Genomic DNA, 18953 nt, shown 5'->3' with positions numbered 1-18953 from the left:
AAACCTTATTAGAGCTGATATTGATGGGGTTTTATGGTTCATATACTCAAATAATTAAATGGAAAGGCTAGTACAAGAGGTGAGATGCTTATGATTAAATGTTTTTTGCCTAAAAATAACTTTACAGCTTCCTTATTCTATAATCTATATAACTATTTTATAATATTAATTGTGAGGAAAATGATTGGTGTGATGTGTCCAAATTTATAAGTGATGATTGATACATAGTCCAATAAAACAATTTCCTGATTATGGTGTTGAATTGGATGTTTTTTATACTGTTGTTTATTGTGTCCAGCCTTAAAATGATAATTTAAATAATCTTCCAATGCTCACATTTATCTTTGTAAGGCTAGTTTATTAGTGTTTGTGAAAATAGAAAAGATAAACTGATATTTTTAAACGTGAATAAAACGTGAAAGATTTCAAACCAAAAGATATATTTTCTCCTCTCCTTTTGAAGAAATTAAATGTTTGCCTTCAAGATTCAGGAAGATAAAGACATGAGCCTGCCTTGTCACTTAGTTGGCACTGAGTTTTGTATCGACAGTGATGTACCTAGGCAATGGGACTATTCAAATGCACAACCACAGATGACTTTTGTCCTTTTCTCCACCCCATATCTTACACTCAACCCCCCCTCAACTTAATTATATTTGTATTTGTCTCCTATCCCCAATACTATAACAATCACCAGTAACTTCTAGTAAGAATAGCAAGGTGAAACACAAATCAAAGAAAAAAACAAACAAAAACCCTGATAGAAGTGTTAGGTGGGCTGTTTGATGATTACAGAATGTTTGGATATGATATACTGGTTGATGAGGATGGCCACTTCCACCAAAGTCTGGTCCACCAGCATCATCTCTGTATACACAGTACACTATAAGAGATCTTGCTGAGTGCTTTGGGAACCATTAGAAAGCATTATTAGACATGGATCCTAATTTCTTATTGTGTTCATAAGTCAGTTGAAAGTACATCACTCCCATTTAAAGGAAAATGATATAAAAGGGTCAAAGCATTGTTATAAGCGTTGCCATTTTGTTTAGATGCAAATAAGTAAATCCACCAATGTGCCAGGAGACTGGCTTTGAGTTTTCTTTTTCTTTTTCTTTTTTTTTTTTTTTTCAGAAAACATAAGAGAGCACATTTCAATTAGAAAGAATGCTAAAAAGCACAGTTGGGATAGTAATTTTTTTTTTTAATTTACATTGAAAGTGAACAATAAAATGCGATCTTTTAAGAGATCTTTATCTACTTTCAAATCATCACAGCATCAGCATAATAAACATTGGTTTATATGTTTCCTGAGTATGGTATTTAGTTATTAAATGGGTCCATAACATGATTTTCTCCTAGTTTATAAATTACTCCTATTTTCTCTGACTTTTGTTTGTCTAGATGGAGCTGTTTTTGTCATTGAAAATTATGAGATTCAGAGAAAGGCCTTGCTAAGCAGATAAATAATTATAAACCAGATCTGTGATATCTAATACATGAGACACTGGCCAAGTGTGGTTATAGAGTAATATGCTTAATCTCAGTTGAGGTTTTACTTAGTATGAAAAGGAAGTGTAATGCCCAATAATTTATATTGACTGTGTTAAAATAATATTTTATTTTCATTTTTTAATTTAAATACTAGAAGTTGAAACAAAAAAATGATAAATGTATTTCTATTGGATAGCCCCGATTTGAGGCTTTTCTTTAAGATTACTTAGGGTGTTTTGATGCACCAAATAATTGATAAAATAATAAGAAAGAGACCATAGAAAACAGTGCACAGAAGTCCTAGTTTATCCAAAAAAATGGGTGAAGGGGGAACATTGATTCTGCTACACATAGTAAATATTATGAAAGTAAGAGATAATCCTCCATTGTAGTTCTAGATTTTGAGATGGGATAACTGACTTTAACTCTAGCATAATTGAATTTAATTTTCTATTTTCTATATTTATTTTTATTTGGTTTTAATCAGAGACTATTTAGTAAAGTCAGGTTGAGGTATTTTATGTTACTGATGGTGAGAAAGAAGACCAGCACCCACCTGGTATTCTATGTTATATCAGGCCTTACATATGTATAGTTGTTGTTTTTTTCAAATGGCATGATTTGAACCTTGATATAAAAGGATTCTTGGCCGGCGCCGTGGCTCAACAGGCTAATCCTCCGCCTTGCGGCGCCGGCACACCGGGTTCTAGTCCCGGTCGGGGCACCGATCCTGTCCCGGTTGCCCCTCTTCCAGGCCAGCTCTCTGCTGTGGCCAGGGAGTGCAGTGGAGGATGGCCCAGGTGTTTGGGCTCTGCACCCCATGGGAGACCAGGAGAAGCACCTGGCTCCTGCCATCGGAACAGCGCGGTGCGCCGGCCGCAGCGCGCTACCGCGGCGGCCATTGGAGGGTGAACCAACGGCAAAAGGAAGACCTTTCTCTCTGTCTCTCTCTCTCTCACTGTCCACTCTGCCTGTCAAAAATTAAAAAAAAAAAAAAAAAAAAAAAAAAGGATTCTTGTAGTGGAAGCCATATTATATTTGGCATCCTACTATATCATAAATCTAGTTTTAATTGAAGAAATAAAATATGAAAGCCTGTAACAGTTGCATAAATGAATATAATACATTTGAAAGATAACAAGTATAGTGTGTTTATAACTTCTAAAAAGTATATGATCAATACAATTTCTGGTACCTCCTGACAACTATTCACCTTTTCCTCCCAATATGCATTTCCTATTTCTTAGAAGCCAAAATTTTACCCAAACCAAAAAGTAAAGTGAAATTTTTCATAAGACCTTTTGTTTATGACCCATAGCCCTCCCAACAGTATAGGCCAAGGGGCAAAGAATAAATTTCAAGAGTCTCTCTAGTAGATTTTAAATTTTCAGCTCTTAGAAGGACACAAGAGGCCTCTTTAGGGCTCAGTAAGAAAGGGTACTTGAAGTAACACAAAAGAGTGGCACAAGTGGTGATTTGTGCTCTAACATTGAGAGCTTGGAGTGAGTCAAGGCTTCTCTGTTACTCATCATCTTTGCTTTAATACAATAATTAACCGAATGCTATAGAAAGATTGTTTTAAAAAAAATAAGAAGATTTATTTACTTGATGGGAGAGGAGAGAAGAGAGAGAGATCATCCATTCAGTGGTTTACTCCCTAAATTTGGGCCAGGCCAAATTCAGGAGCCAGAAAACTCCATCCAGGTCTCTCATGTGGATATCAGAGACTCAAGTACTTGAGACATCATATCCTGCCTTCTAGGTACATTAGCAGGGAACTGGATTGGAAGCAAAGTAGCCAGGACTTGAACTGTCACTCTGATATGGGATGTGGACATCTCACACTGTAGCTTAAACCACTGCTCTACAACGCTTGTCCCAGAAAGATAGTTTCTATGAAGATTTTAACATAAGTGAACCAGTTCAATTAATAATAACATTCCCCTTCTGTTTTACTACTATATATACCATTACTGAGAGTCTGCATAGTTTCACCACATTATAGGAGGTGTTGTATGTATATTTACATCCCAGGAATAGAGGTGAGAAACTATGTCAAGTGCGTGGTTTCCTTATGGAAGTCTGATAAATCTTCCAATGGTAACCAGATGAAACAATGGTAAAGCTTTCTAAAAAATAAATATGGCCTTGAAATTACTTCAAAGTGACTTTTTCTATCAAAGACAGTGATACAAATGTGCTATGATCCTCATAGAATTGGTTTAGATCTGCACTGTACAATATAAATATAATGTGAGTTACATACATAATTTAAAATTCTCTAGTAGCCACATTACAAATCTAAAAGGAACTTAATTAAATCAGTTTTAAAATATATTTTCTTTAATATATCCAACATAGATATGATCTTTTGGTATCCATAGGGATTTGTCCCAAGGCCTCCACATATAGCAAAATCTGAATGCTCAAGTCCCTTAAGTTGGTCCTCTAAATCTGCGTGTTCTTTATCCACAAATACTGAAGGCCAATTGTATTTCTTTTATGAAAAAGAATTACAAAGACATTGCCTTGCAGAGAAAACCTTGGCTATATTAGTCCCTAAATTTGTATGTTTTGGAGAAAATTTGAAAATAAAACAGCAAGATGATTTTAGGTTACTGATATCTACAAATGTATACTATTGACAAATTCCTAATACTATATATTCCAAATCAAATAAATAAGTGATAACTTCACCACTTTAAGCCTTGGAATGGATTTGAAGTTGTTTTCTAAAGTTACTAAATTGAAGATTTCTCTACAAAAGTTCATATATCAACAGATAAATACCAGGAGACATAGTTAGGGTGAATCTGTTTCTCATCTCTCTGCATCATTCAGATTTGGTCTAACCATAGATTTTTCTGTGAACTTCAAAATGAAACCAATGTTTGGAATAATTTAACATGATTCATAGAACAAAGTAAGAAACCTACAGCAATTTGGTTCTGCTAAGTACATTTTTTGGTATGAGGCATATGGAGAAAAGAGTATGACATTCGTAGCTTGTCCTGTGTTCTAATCCTCATTCTAATAAGTCTTGAACAAGTGACACACCCTGAGCCTATTTGCTTACTATTAAATTAGGATTATAATATTTAACTTATAGGGTGCTATGAGTACAAGTGATAAAGTAAATGAGAAGTGAAGCCACAGGGTTAGTATCTTGGGTATGTATCATAAACACTCAATAAATCATGACGATGCAGTAAACCTTTCCAGACCAGTCTTCCAAAATTAAACTGAAATTTCTCTAAGTAGATTAAACTTGGATCAATTATGCATACCTTATTTAGGAAGTATTTCCATGAAATGATGGGAAAATATTTTTAAAAGATTGAGAACTGACTTCTCTAGATTTGCCTTGAAATGGCAGTGGAATTTCATGCATCTTGAGCATCCTCCACTGAAAGCGTGTGGAATACTTTGGAAATGTAAACAGTGTACATTTCTAATGGTATGTTAACTTACTTTCTCCCATTGGCAAGTAAAACATATATTTCTAGAAAATAGGTGGAAGCGTGAGCATCGGAGCTCTATACTCCTGAGACAGACCATAAAGTATGTCTACTACCAGAGTCCCCAAGCAGATTCAGCAAGAGGGTTTGCATTATCTACTTGTCATCCTTCTTCCTTCATAGGGAAATATCAACTGGTTATTTCCAGAGACAAAGAAAGGGCTGTCTATCCCTGGGTTCTTCTTTCTTTTTTTAAGATTTATTTTATTTATTTGAAAGATAGTTAGAGAGAGAGATAGAGACAGAGAAGTCTTCCATCGCTGATTCACTCCCCAGATGGCCACATCGGCCAGAGCTGAGCTGATCTGAAGCCAGGAGCCAGGAGCTGCTTCTGGGTCTCTCGTGTGGGTGCAGGGGCCCAAGGACTTGGGCCAACTTCTACTGCTATCCCAGGCCATAGCAGAGAGCTGGATCAGAAGAGGAGCAGCTGGGACTAGAACTGGCACCCATATGGGATGCCAGCACTTCAGGCCAGGGCTTTACCCACTGCGCCATAGCACCGGCCCCAGGGTTCTTCTTTTTGAACTGTTTAAAATTTGCAGTAGGGCACAGTGATGAAACCACCATGTCAGACTCCTGTGTCCTATTTGGGAATACATTGATTCATGTCACTGCTCCACTTCCAATTCTACTTTCCTAACACACATCCTGGGAGGCAGCATATCATGGCCCAAATAGTTGGGTCCCTGCCACCCACGTAAGAGAGTCAGATCGAGTTCCAGCCTCCTGACTTGGTTTGGCCCAGCCCTGACTGGGGCATGAGTGTAAACCAGCAGATGGAAGTTCTCTTCTGTCAGTCTCCCTGCCTTTCAATTTAAAAAAAAAATGATTTATCTATTTATTTGAAAGGCAGAGATATGGAGAGAGAAAAAGAGACAGAGAAAAATCTTCCATCTGCTGGTTCACTCCCCATATGGCTGCAACAGCAATGACTGAGCCAGGCAGAAGCCAAGAGCCAATAGCTTCTTCTGAGTCTCCAACGTGGGTATAGGGGCCCAAGGACTTGGTCCTTCTTGCGCTGCCTTCTCACGTGCACTAGCAAGGAGCTGTATAAGAAGTGGGGCAGCCAAGACTCAAACTGGCTCTCATATGAGATACCAGCACCACAGGCAGAGGTTTAACCTTTCACACCACAGCACCAGCTGCTTTATATAATATGTTTTCCCTGATCAGTGACAACTAACTGAGCACCAAAGTGAAATGGACACTATGAGAAACAGTGACTTGATCAGCTCTTGTCCTGACTGTTGATGTACAATGTAATACTTTATCCATTTTAGTATTTTTTTGTTCTAGTACTGATGGTTGAACTCTGTAATTAACACACAATTATTCTTAGGTGTTTAAATTTTAACTGAAAAGTGATCCCTGTTAAATATAAGAGTGGGAAAAAGAGAGGGAGGAGATGTACAATTCGGGACATGCTCAATCGGACTTGCCCCAAATGGTGGAGTTAGAAACATGCCAGGGGATTCCAATACAATCCCATCAAGGTGGCATGTACCAATGCATCTCACTACTCCATTTGATCAATTTCAGTTCACAATTGATCACACTGATAGGTCTAAGAGTCAAAGGGATCACACAAACAAAACTAGTGTCTGCTAATACTAACTGATAGAATCAAAAAGGGAGAGAACGATCCAACATGGGAAGCGGGAGACACAGCAGACTCATAGAATAGCAGATGTCCTAACTAGCACTCTGGCCTCAGAATCAGCCCTTAAGGCATTCAGATCTGGCTGAAGAGCCCAGGAGAGTATTTTAGGCATGGAAAGCCAAGACACTCTGTCAAAAAAAAAAAAAAAAAAAAAAAAAGGAGACCTAAATGAAAGATCTCTGCGAGTGAGATCCCAGTGGAAAGAACAGGGCCATCAAAGAAGGAGGTACCTTTGTCTGAAGGGAGGAGAGAACTTCCACTTGGACTATGACCCTGTCGGAATAAGATCGAAGTCGGCGAACCCCAAAGGCTTCCATAGCCTTGGCAACTCATGACTAGAGCCTAGGGAGATTACTGACGCCATAAACAAAAAGAGTGTCAAATTGTTAAATCAACAACAGGAGTCACTGTGTACTTACGTCTCATGTGGGATCTGTCCTTAATGTGTTGTCTAATGTGAAGTAATGCTATAACTAGTACTGAAACAGTATTTTACACTTTGTGTTTCTGTGTGGGTGCAAACTGATGAAATCCTTACTTAGTATATACTGAATCAATCTTCCATATATAAAGATAATTGAAAATGGAAAAAAAAACTTGGTTTTAAATTGGAAATTGCATAGAAAATTAATCAATTTTTGAAAAATATCATGTAGGATCTCTGTCCTTAATGTGCTATACATTGTGATTTAATGCTATAACTAGTACTCCAACAGTATTTTTCACTTTGTGTTACTATGTGGGGGCAAACTGTTGAAATCTTTACTTAATATATACTAAACTGATCTTCTGTATATAAAGGGAATTGAAAATGAATATTGATGTGATTGGAAGGGGTGAGGGAGCGGGGAAGGGGAGGGTTGTGGGTGGGAGGGAAGTTATGGTCGGGGGGAAGCCATTGTAATCCATAAGCTGTACTTTGGAAATTTATATTCATTAAATAAAAGTTTAAAAAAAGAAAAAAAAGTTTTTTAAAAAATTAAATTTAGAGGCCGGTGCCGTGGCTCAACAGGCTAATCCTCCGCCTTGCGGCGCCGGCACACCGGGTTCTAGTCCCGGTCGGGGCACCGATCCTGTCCCGGTTGCCCCTCTTCCAGGCCAGCTCTCTGCTGTGGCCAGGGAGTGCAGTGGAGGATGGCCCAAGTGCTTGGGCCCTGCACCCCAGGGGAGACCAGGAGAAGCACCTGGCTCCTGCCATCGGAACAGCGCGGTGCGCTGGCCGCAGCGCGCTACCGCGGCGGCCATTGGAGGGTGAACCAACGGCAAAAGGAAGACCTTTCTCTCTGTCTCTCTCTCACTATCCACTCTGCCTGTCAAAAATTAAAAAAAAAAAATTAAATTTAGTTATCTTTTCTATTAAGAACAAAAACTTTTTTTAACTTCATACACTATGTTTTAAAGTATCAACCTAGATTCAATAAGCAACATTATAAGAAGTTTTTAATATACTCAGAAGAATAAAAAGTGTTTAGGGGTGGGAAGTATTAGATTCAAATGAGAATTGACAGCTACAGAATGTTCTCATATTATTTAACTGATCGTTAAAGATGAGTTCATATCAAGGACGTCATTTAGTCAAGATACAGCCTAATAGGATTAAAAACTTGCTTTGTGACAGTTTTCAAAAATAGGAAGACAGATATTCTTAGATAATTTTATGATCAATAAATATTCAGATAGTTTTCAAATAAAAAGAGACATGATTGGGGGAAATATCAATTCAATTTGAATATGAAATGATTAGTTATCGACACTAAAATTTCTACTTAGTAAGCACACTGGTTTATTAATAATAGGTGGGAGAAAATTTGAGTGGCCTACAGAGGTATTAGCCTACAGAGGTATTATCAGTGTCTGTTGGGAGCTGTCCTGATGCCCCTAACATCTGAGTGAAGCTTCTTCCAAGTGTAGACATAGGCAGACCGTTGTAAATGGTTTCCGCACAGGGATATTGATATCCACAGTGATTTCCTGAACACACAAGTGAGTTCTTCTACCCCAGGAGATGAGTTCTGTGAGGCGGTCAGGAGCAGTATGATGAGTCCTCTAAGTTGAGTGATGGCTGGGGAAATCTAGAATTTCTGATATTATTTATTTGAATCATATTAAAGATTGGAAGACTTCTGTCTTAGCTTGGGATGCCATTACAGAATTCAGTAAGCTAAGTGGCTTAAGCAGCAGGCTTATGTCTGATAGTCTGGAGTCTTAGCTATGTCCCTCTTATTTACAGAAGTCCATCTTGCATCTTCCTGCTGTGTCCTCACACAGGGCATGCAGGAAGATGTGGGGTCTCTTTTTCAAAATATTTATTTATTTGAAAAGCAGAGCTACAGAGAAAGTGTGGGGGCTGGAGGGGAATCTTCTATCCAAATGACATCATCAGCCAGATCTGGGCCAGCTGATGCCAGGAGCCAGTAACTCCACATAAGTGGCAAGGCCCTTAGGTCACTTTTTTTGCCTTCCCAGATCCATTAACAGGAAGCAAGATTGGAGGTGGAGCAGCTGGGACTCAAACCAGCACTCTGATAGGGGATTCTGGAGTGCAAGCAGCAGCTTAACCCACTGTGCCAGCATCACAACACTGGCCCCAGAATTAGTATTTCTTCATCCCATTTTAAGGATCCCACCCTGATTACCTAATTAATGCTAATGACTCCACACAGCACCCCCTCCTGTTTCCAAATATCATCACAGTGGGGCTTAGAATTTCAATGTATGAATTCAAGAGGGGACACACTCAGTTGATAGCTGTCTACTAGAGACCATGTAGGTTAATTGAAAGCATTGTTATGTCCACTATATAACCAGTATAGTCTGTCTCAGTAAATACATGGTTTCACAATGAGACTCTTTTAATAGGAGATGAGACCTTAAAAAGTTTAATCTATTTGTTTAGATTGTACAGTTATTGGCAGAGCAACAAGTAGGACCCCTGTTTCCTGAATCATGAAAATCTTGGAAAATTTATGTTAAAGGTAATACTTATGTTTATAGTCTAAACGAATAATAGTTTAAGAGAAGCACAACTGTACCCGTGGACCTAGCATCCTCTGGATATTTGTTTTTCGTATGTGATCTTTTCTCTTTTTGTTTCTTTCTCTTAGAATTATATATTTCACTTTCTTAATTTAAATATTTCAATTTTGTTTATGTTTTTAAAATTTATTTTCACTTTACCATCAAGTGCTATCATTTTATTTTTCCTATATCCACAATCTTTATTAAATGTTTCCACATTGTGAATCTTAAAATAACAGTAAATATAGAGTGCTTATTTTATAGTCAGGCACTATCCTAAGTGCTTCTGATATTCTAACTCTCACTTCATTTAATTGTGCCCTTGAGATAGGGACTGTTCCTAGCCCCCATTTCACAGAAGATGGTACTGAATCATAGAATAGTTACAGTTCTCCCAGTATATGGTAAAGCTGCACTTAAACCCAGTGAGTCTGAATTTCCTCTATACATCATTATGCTTTTGAGGTTACAGTTGAAGTTGTTATCCATAAATATGCATTATAATAAAAGTTGTCTGTCATCAGTTAGCCAAAGTTGTTGTCAAAAGGAAACCCAGAAAGTCATCTATATAATAAAAGTACAAACAGGCCAGAATAATACAATTATTTAACAGAAGACACTCGCTTTCTAAGTGTAGTCTAATTTTGTCTCAAGGCAAGATAAAATAAACTCTTTTTTCACCTTAAAGAAAATTAATCTTAATTTAGAAAATAATAGTCTTGTGGTTTTCTTGTGAAAGAAACCAGAGATGTAAGCTATTGTCAGCATTAAGGACATCATTTGGAATCTTAGATTTGAAAGAGACTTGAATGAAATAGATTTTCCTCTGTAGCTTCTCTTGTCCAGTTGTATGCAACCTTGAGAATAAGCTGACTCTACAGGAAAATTTTATGGTTAGAAAGCTTGACTTTTACATTAAAAACTATTTTCTGACTCAAGACAATCCATATACTTCCATTTTATTGGGGCTCATCTAAATGTAATACTCATTCTTGTGTCAACTAAAAATCACAAACTCTTTTAACTGCTCCCCATAAGACTTTGTTCCCAAATTGTTTTTTGATTCAGCCACTGTACAACAGAGAAGCTGAAAATGAATTTTTTCTCTATAAAAATAGCTTCTCGAGCACTTCTTAATTCTCTAGATTTCTGCAAAATACAGTGTATAGTGCAGATCTGCTTCATTTCTACTAGTGTGATGTAAGCTAAATTTGTTTTGCTTCCTTGGCAACTAAGTCATACTGTAGAGTTAAGATATACTCATATTTTTACTGTTGGGACACGTAAATTTTGTTTCCTCTATCTTATATTTTTTAGCCTTAATTTGCAACTTTGTCTCCATTAATTTAATTCCATCTTCTACCTTCACCAAAAATACTTACCTCTAAAATTCTAAAATTTTAATTAGCCTTCCCAAGAATGCATGATTTGTAAAATTTAGTAAGTTAAAATTTGTTTTTATTTTTTAGACTATTCAGTTGAATAAATGTCTATCTTTAATGGCTAATACCTGAAGGAAATTTTTAAAAATAGCTTACAGGATTCCACAGTATTCATGTCCAGAATTAGAGTTGCTTGCTGTATTGTACAGACACTTTTGTGTCTTAGACAGTTTGCATCAACTGTGACCCAGCAGTTAGACACCCAGAGAAGTTTACACACCTTAAATGAGACATTGCCCAGATTTCTTAAAAAACAAAAAAGTGACTTTAATAAAGTTTCTTTCCTTAATTCATTTTGCCAACATTTACATTTCTTTTTTAAACTCTAAAACAGTATTCAGTTCTATTAACATTAGAAAGAATGCAAGATTAAAGAGCATTTCTACTCAAAACAGAATAATATGTTTACTTAGATTTCACTTAATTCAATTCAATTATTGAGCAATTCCTGATGTAGTGAAAGAATGACAGTATGTCTCTCCCAAAGTAGCACATATGAATCAAATACAGTGTAAAACAAAGAATTTCAAGAACATTAATCATAAATACACTTTATTGGAATTATTTGGATTCCCTGCAAATAACTTTATTAAAGAGATGTTCCCCAAAACAAGTTTCCTATAAAATTGTAGTTCTTAAGAACTTAGTCCATTTTAATATTTTCTAGAAGTCCATAACTATTTGAAACCTCACAAAGAATCAGAAACAAATGAATTGTCTAAAAGACACTTTTTCCTTTGCTTGTTTTTAACTTAAAAAAAAAAAACTTGCTAAGTAAAATAGGAGAAATGATTTAATTATTTATTGTATTTCAACTTTGATAAATTGTGCGGTCATAATGTTCTGAGATCTTAGCAATTGTGAAGGTAGGAAGATGTTTAATTGTCCTATAGCTTTAATAACAAGCGTTGATTTGGAGGCATCATGTTGGGAACTGAAGATGTCTTCGGATGCTGTGGGCGTCACACTGCTGCAGGTAGGGCATCAGTTCTGTTTCATAGAGAGAACATAAGAAATTCAGTGAAGATCAATTTAATTTTTTTTAAATGTAGCAAAGCCGTTTTTAAAAAGAGGCTGAACCATCGCCTGGCATTTAGCGTAGCCGCTAGGACAATCTCGCAGCCAGACTGAAACCTGGCATCTGCTCTCCGGAGAGAATGGATCATTCACTGTTAGGCACAGGTAGTGGAGGTGCAGGCTACTTACGCACACGCACACACAAACACGAACACACGCACAGCACTGTCCGGGAGACTTCCTTGCCTCTAAGTCTACAGCAACGCGCGACACGGATTAATCCTGATTGCCAACCGTGAAACAAAAGGGCCACTGTCTTTACCAAGGGACCGTTAGGTGATCTGTTTGCCAATATCAATATTTGGATGGAAAGCTTAAAATATGTTGTTTCTCCAAGAGTTAGACTTTAAAGGGAGAAAGCACCACTGATGAAATATTAGCAGTAAATCGGTTAACCACTAACTTCGTTCTGTATTCGTCAACGCGCTTTGAAGTTTGCATTAGAAGCGAAACCTCATTCTCTTTGCTCAGAATAGAGACGCCCCATAGATGCATCCTTAACCATAGTCCCTTCTGAGTATAGGTGACTTTGCCCTACTGCGCGGAGATCAACTCTGGCAGCCTCTGGACCTCCAGCTCTCGCCCCAGACGCCTAGGACAGGCCGTCCCGTGCGGCTCGGCTCCCCGGGGCGGGTAGCGGGGAGGGTGGTCCTTCTCCCGAGATACGCACCAGGTGGCGGCCCACCCTGCAAGGCGGCACACCGCCTAGCCTCCGGAAGTGTTCTCGGAGCATGGGATGTTCTGAAGGCCTCGCCGGTAAGGACTGGCAAAACGTTGAGCTGCTCCCTCGCCGTAGGGCTCACGCTCTGGAATGCGGGTCCCTGCGGGCAGGGGCGCCGCTTGCAAACCCCAGGTCCAGCATCCAGAGGAGGGGCGTCCCACGGCTTCACTTTCTTTCCACGAGCCACAAGGAGCTTTTTGTTCCGAAACTCTGCTGGGCACACTTTGCAAGTGAAAAACGCGCTTATCAAAAATCACATCAAGAATCCAGGGAGCTGGACAGTATGGAAGGGAAAAGTGAGTGAACATTAATCTTTACCTTTCTCTGAAGTTCTCTAATTGAAACAAAAGCAGCTCTCTCTCTCTCTCTCTCTCTCTCTCCTGAATTGTTGTCGATGTAATAAATTTTGTGAGTTTCTTCGTTCTGGTTGAATTTATAAGTCATCACGGTAAGCAAGTTTAGCTGGATTGCAGATAGTTGTCATGCCTAAAATGATATGCCTTCCAAGCTCACCGACTTAACTCTCAACCCCTGTCCCCCTGTATTCAGGTAGGAGGTTTTGTGGGAGAGGGAGGAACACATTGGGTGGGGAGTTTCTCAGAGGATCTACTTCTCTCTGTTTGGACCTGCCTCGGTTTTGTCCACTGGCCAAACCCTGGAAGGGTTTGTTGAATGACCATGGACTTTACACCTACACTGTATAATTCCAGTCCAAAGGAGAACCATCTGTCTTTCTGACTCAGTATCTATGCTGAGATTTTCTTTAAGAAACTCTTTCCCGGAAACATGAAAGCTGAAGGTGTGAATATGCACTCACAGTATCTTGAAAATAAACAACTCTGGCTTTAGAATCAGCAGGGGGAGAGGGGAAGTACATTTAAAACATATTGAACAGAAGCCTAAACAATTCAGTTACCAAATACAGTAGTGTAAAGTGTGCTTTAGGTAAGCAATTATTAATTTGTTGATGAAAGTTGATGCATTAATTAAATAAGTTCAGAATAATTATTCACCATTCAAAGACATATGCATTATGCATGAAACTTATCTTTAACAGTTTTTTATTAAATTCATGACTTCCTGGAATCACGACACCAATCATATAAATAAGGGTGACAAAATTATCTCGGTGCCTAATTATGATTTGTTAATATTTTCAATAAAATACCTTTTCTATAGTAATTGTAAATAATGTCTATTAATATAAACAATTACATAGGCTAGATAAGTCAAAATATTTGCATGTGGGGCAAACAGTGGTCTTAGATTTTTACATTTGAATTGGATCCTTTAGATAGGAGAACAGAAGTCAAATCCATTAGGCTCTTTTTAAAGAAAAAGGCAACTATGTGAAAACTCTTACTGAAACAAGTTGAAATTCAAAACATAGCTCTTTGAAAAAAATCAGGAGTTTTTGGAAGATCAAATGTTTACTATCATGATTGAAATCAAGTTAAATTTAATCCATTATGTTTGAGGAGCATTGTACCTGGAAAACTTACTGGATAGACTAACATTCAGGTAATTGTCTTTAAAAGAGAATAGCTTAAAGATATGTGACAATGTTAGATGTTAGTGAGTAGGCGGGTTTCCTGGAGTAGGTGATGATGACTTGGAACATATATTTTAAAGGAAAGCCTAAATATCTCTCTGTGTGTATGTATTTCTGTTTTGATGAAAACCTCTTGAGCTGTTTCACTGCAAAAATATATTTCTATATGTGTTTTGTCTGCAGAGCTGTGGGAAGGCTGACGAAGAAGCCGCGGAAGGAACGCAGCAGCAGTGCACACACAAGCACGAGGCCACCTGGCTTCTTGCCATGATACATGACATTCAATTATTTTAGTACTTTTTCATGAGAGTTTTGCTCCACCAGCTCCTCCTTCCCTCCCCAGATCATAGCTTTTCTACATTTGGCATAGCTCTCCTGATTCAGCACGCATTTTTCCTAGCTTCACTTATAAGCCTCAAACTCTAACTGCAAAAATAAAGTGCTAAGAGTAAAATTGTTGGAATCCCATCTTGACAATTCCTGCTATTATTATACAAGTGTGACATTTCTTTCAATAAGTTGAGAAAGAAAGGAACTAGAGTGGTCTACACATTGCTTCTACTGTTGCTTTGATGTATGCACACAGAAATATTTTTCATTTTCCAAAATATATTCACACTAGGGGAGAAGGGCATTAAAAGCATCTTTTAGTCTGAAAGAATTTTTTTCTAATGTAAAATGAGTCGGTCTCAGGCTGCCTTAGACTGACAATCCCTTATCAGAACTTTACTTCCTAACAAAACATGATCTTTTGGGAGGAGAGTGTCACATAGTGAATCTTTCAAGTAGCTTTAATTTATTCAATTACTTTCATTCTAGACCCTAAAGTGAACTAAATAAAACTTTTTTAAGCATGCAAAGCATTGTATTGGGGGTAAGGGAGCTGCCACCTGACAACAAACTGGTTGAAAAAAAATAATTTTGGATGTAACTTGAAACGGAGGCATCAGAGCCATCCTCACAAAATAGCCTTTCCACCCTGTTGGCATCCAGTGGTGCCAGAGGAAGATCTAGCTCACGCCAACACATTTCAATTACCAAAGCAGACTTGAACCTGTAAGAGGTCTGGCCAAGCTTCCTCCTGGTGCTTTCATATTCTTGACTCCCTCAGCAGGCACCATACTTCATCCCCATCAAAGAGAAGTGAAAAAGCGTCCATGGCTTCACAGCGTCCATATCTCTAGAAGTTTGGAAATCCAAGGATGCTGGAAATTTGGTTGAGCTTTAAAAGAACCCCTGTCTCTCCTACCCCAATTCTCATCCCAGTCACAGCACCACCTTCTGCAAGTGTTGACGCCCTTCAGAAAAGTTCAGATGTGAAGGAGGTGAAGTGAGAAAGGAGGCATCACAGCCTGTTTCAGATAGGTTTGACTGACATGAAAGAAGGGGTGCTGTATTTTGGATTTAGATGCTTGAGTATAGAAAGAGTTGAGCAGTACTCAAAATAGGAAGACAAAGAAGGAATTGGGAGCCTGGGACAAGGAGCTGTGCCTGCAGGGATATAATCCCAACTAGAACCTTTTAAAATAAACTCGATCTTTCTTTTTCAGCTGATAGCTCCTTAGAACATTTGCCCTGTGGCCTGGGCCAACTGGACAGGTTCAAATCCGGGAGGGTTGGGACAGAAGAATGAGAATCAGAGGCAGGTTTGAAAAGCCTGCTGAGGCGGTAGGGTCTGCACTGGATCTTGGGAGGGTAGCTGAAAGAGTTTATCAAAGTGCTATGGTTGATTTCCAAGAAGGTTATCCACAAAACATCAAGCAGAAAAAGCCCATTTACATCTCAGAGAATTTGAGATAGTCTCCAGTTTGATTTCTTCTGCCTTCTTATGTCTTCCAGCAACCACTTAGTTACTATTACTTTAATTACGATTATTTTCAATTTGGTATTATGCGCCAATGTGTGTTATTGCCATAAACTCCATCTCAACCTCTCAATATCCATTTAATGCAGCTTTTGGCAACTGAAGAGCCAGCTTCTTGCCAAAAAACTGCAGATTAAGCATTCGTTATGGGAGTTTGCCATTAGCTGTTCCCTCTGTTATGGGCACATGTGGTTACATGTCACAAAACACACGGGATTCCGTGCAATTCGGGAGGCTCCGGGCCATTGCGTCGGTGACACCTTGCACTCCATCCCTCCAACCTCTGCCATCAAAAGTGGGTTCCGGTAATGGAAACCGGTTTACTACGCTGTTGTTCTCGGCTTCCCTTTAGGATCCTCCATGAGTTGGACTTTTATTGGTAAACAAGTACTGTAGCGCTTGCATCATATGTCTTTCATTTAAAAGACACCGAATGTTTCTCAGAGAATTTAGGGCTGTTAAGACGCATATTTATAAACAAGCTTACAGGGCTCCACAGCGCATCTAAGTTTATTACTAGGACTTGTTTGTATCTTTCCTCAAGTCAACAATAGGCGCTGTTTTTTGCTATGAGGTTTCAAAAATCCTAGTAAACGTCCATTTCTTTTATCCCCGCCCCCAGCCGCATTTATTAGAGAAAATAAAACTTGCACGATAATACCTGAAAGAAAACAGGTACAGAGAGGGGATAGGAGAATCGGAAATCACCGACCCACCAAGAGTGAGTGGCTGGGGCGACACTCATTGTTCCCAGGAGAGCTTCCCAAGAACTCAAAGTGCCCAGGAAGCGCGCAGAGCTGCTACTCCTCAAGCGAGGTCCAGATGCCACAAGGGAAACCTCTGGAGTGCATTTCCTTGGCTTCCCCCGCCCTGCTGCGCCATCCCAGCCCGGCCTCGCTTTGCGGAGGACGCCTGGCGTGGAGTTCCCGCTCCCCCACGCAGCCTAGCTCGCTCCAGGAGCGCAGTCTCCCAGTGCTTTTCTTAGACCTCGCCCCCCACCCCACCCCATTTTCCCACCCTGGAGATTTAACGATGCGTGCACACTGTTGGCTGTCCTGCTCCCAGGCGTAACAAGGATGCACCCGAAGCTACCTCAGGAATGGTGTCAGCCTGAGTGCGCGCTCAAGACCACGCCGAGCGCGGCGCCGCAGGGACACCTCGACTGTCCGTCCCTGCGAGTGGGCTGTGTGTTGGTGGGGAGGCGGGGTGCAGCCTCGGGTGCACCCCGGGCCGCGCTCCTGAGTCTGCTGCTGCCCGCCCGTCCGCTCGGGTTCTGCTCGGCCGGTTCTGATGTTCAGGGTCAGCCCCACCTTTAGGACAGTGCCGAGAGGCAGGTCCAGGGTGCGCCGTGATGTTTTCTTCTGGGGCTGTGGCCTGCTTGGGCCTGGAAGTAGGTCTCACTAGCGAGGCACCCCTCAGCCAAGACTCCAGAGAGGGTGGAAATTTCCGGACCCACCCGATACCAGCGAAAGGTGGACTTGGCCTCGCGGTCCTGAGAGTCGGCGCTGAGCGGCGTGCCGCTGCGTAATTGCCAGGCTGGCCCGAGGGAACAGAATGGGCGCCTCTGGGGCCTGTGGCGAGAAAGGCTGTCACCACCCAGGAGCAGAGGCCTTCCTGGTCCACAGCTTCTGCAAGTTTTTCACCAAATTGACCACCTTAGAGGGCCTATCCCGAATGACTGCCTTTTCGTGCCCAAGGCACCGAACGCGTTTCCCCCAGACGGCGGCAGCTCTCCTCGGAAGCTGGAATCGGGCCCAAAGCCACACAGAGAGGCTTTCAATCCTGCAGCGCTGTCCCGGCCGCCCTCCCACCCCCTTGGGCGGGAATGGAGGCCCCGGCCCTGCCGGTGCCTGCGACGCGGCCGCACCCTTGCGTCCAGATTCGCGGGCGCGCGCGCCTCTCGCCTCCGCACTTGCTTTGCAGAGTAACCGCATTGCGACTCTTTAAAAAGCAAAAAAACATAAGACTTTAAAAATTACAAAGTCTTCCTCATAGACCCCCGTTGTGCCATCATCTTTCCTCTGGCCTAGATCAAGGGAGGCACTTGTCTCTACCGGCTTTTTAAAAATTATTTGAGTTTAAATGGAGAAATTGCGGAACAAGGGAAGGGGTGGCGAGGAGGGTTTGGGAAATAGCTTGGTGTTGGGATTGTCCAAGCTCTTCAGTGTCTCTACTTGGGCTTTCCTCTCGTCCCTATCACCACCACGTCCACACGCCGCCCACTCCAGACCAGAAGGGAAGGCCACGGCCTCACAGTGCGCCCAAGCCCGGGGGACACGCAGCTCCCGTGGGGCAGAAGCAGCAGAAGCGGCCCTTCTGGCACGCCTGTCCCAGTTGAGCGCTCCCAAAGCACCCGGCTCCTCGGGCTTCGGCTCAGCGTGGGTCTCCCACGTCAGTGACTTACGGACGAGCTTAGAAGCCCTTTGGAGCACTTTTTCAAGTTCTCAGGATGCCTCTACATCTCGGGGAGTCAGTGGCAGGCGTGGGGGCGGGGTGGGGCCGGAGGTGGCCAGGAAGGGGGCCCAGGAGCACGCAGAGCGCGGGGAGTGGAGGGTTAACTGCTTAGCGATCTCACCGAGCTCTTCCGAAATGCCAGTCCATTGTCGC

Source organism: Lepus europaeus, chromosome 10 (assembly GCF_033115175.1).
Source record: "Lepus europaeus isolate LE1 chromosome 10, mLepTim1.pri, whole genome shotgun sequence".
In the NCBI taxonomy this organism is placed as follows: domain Eukaryota; kingdom Metazoa; phylum Chordata; class Mammalia; order Lagomorpha; family Leporidae; genus Lepus; species Lepus europaeus.
This window is presented reverse-complemented; position numbering follows the sequence as displayed.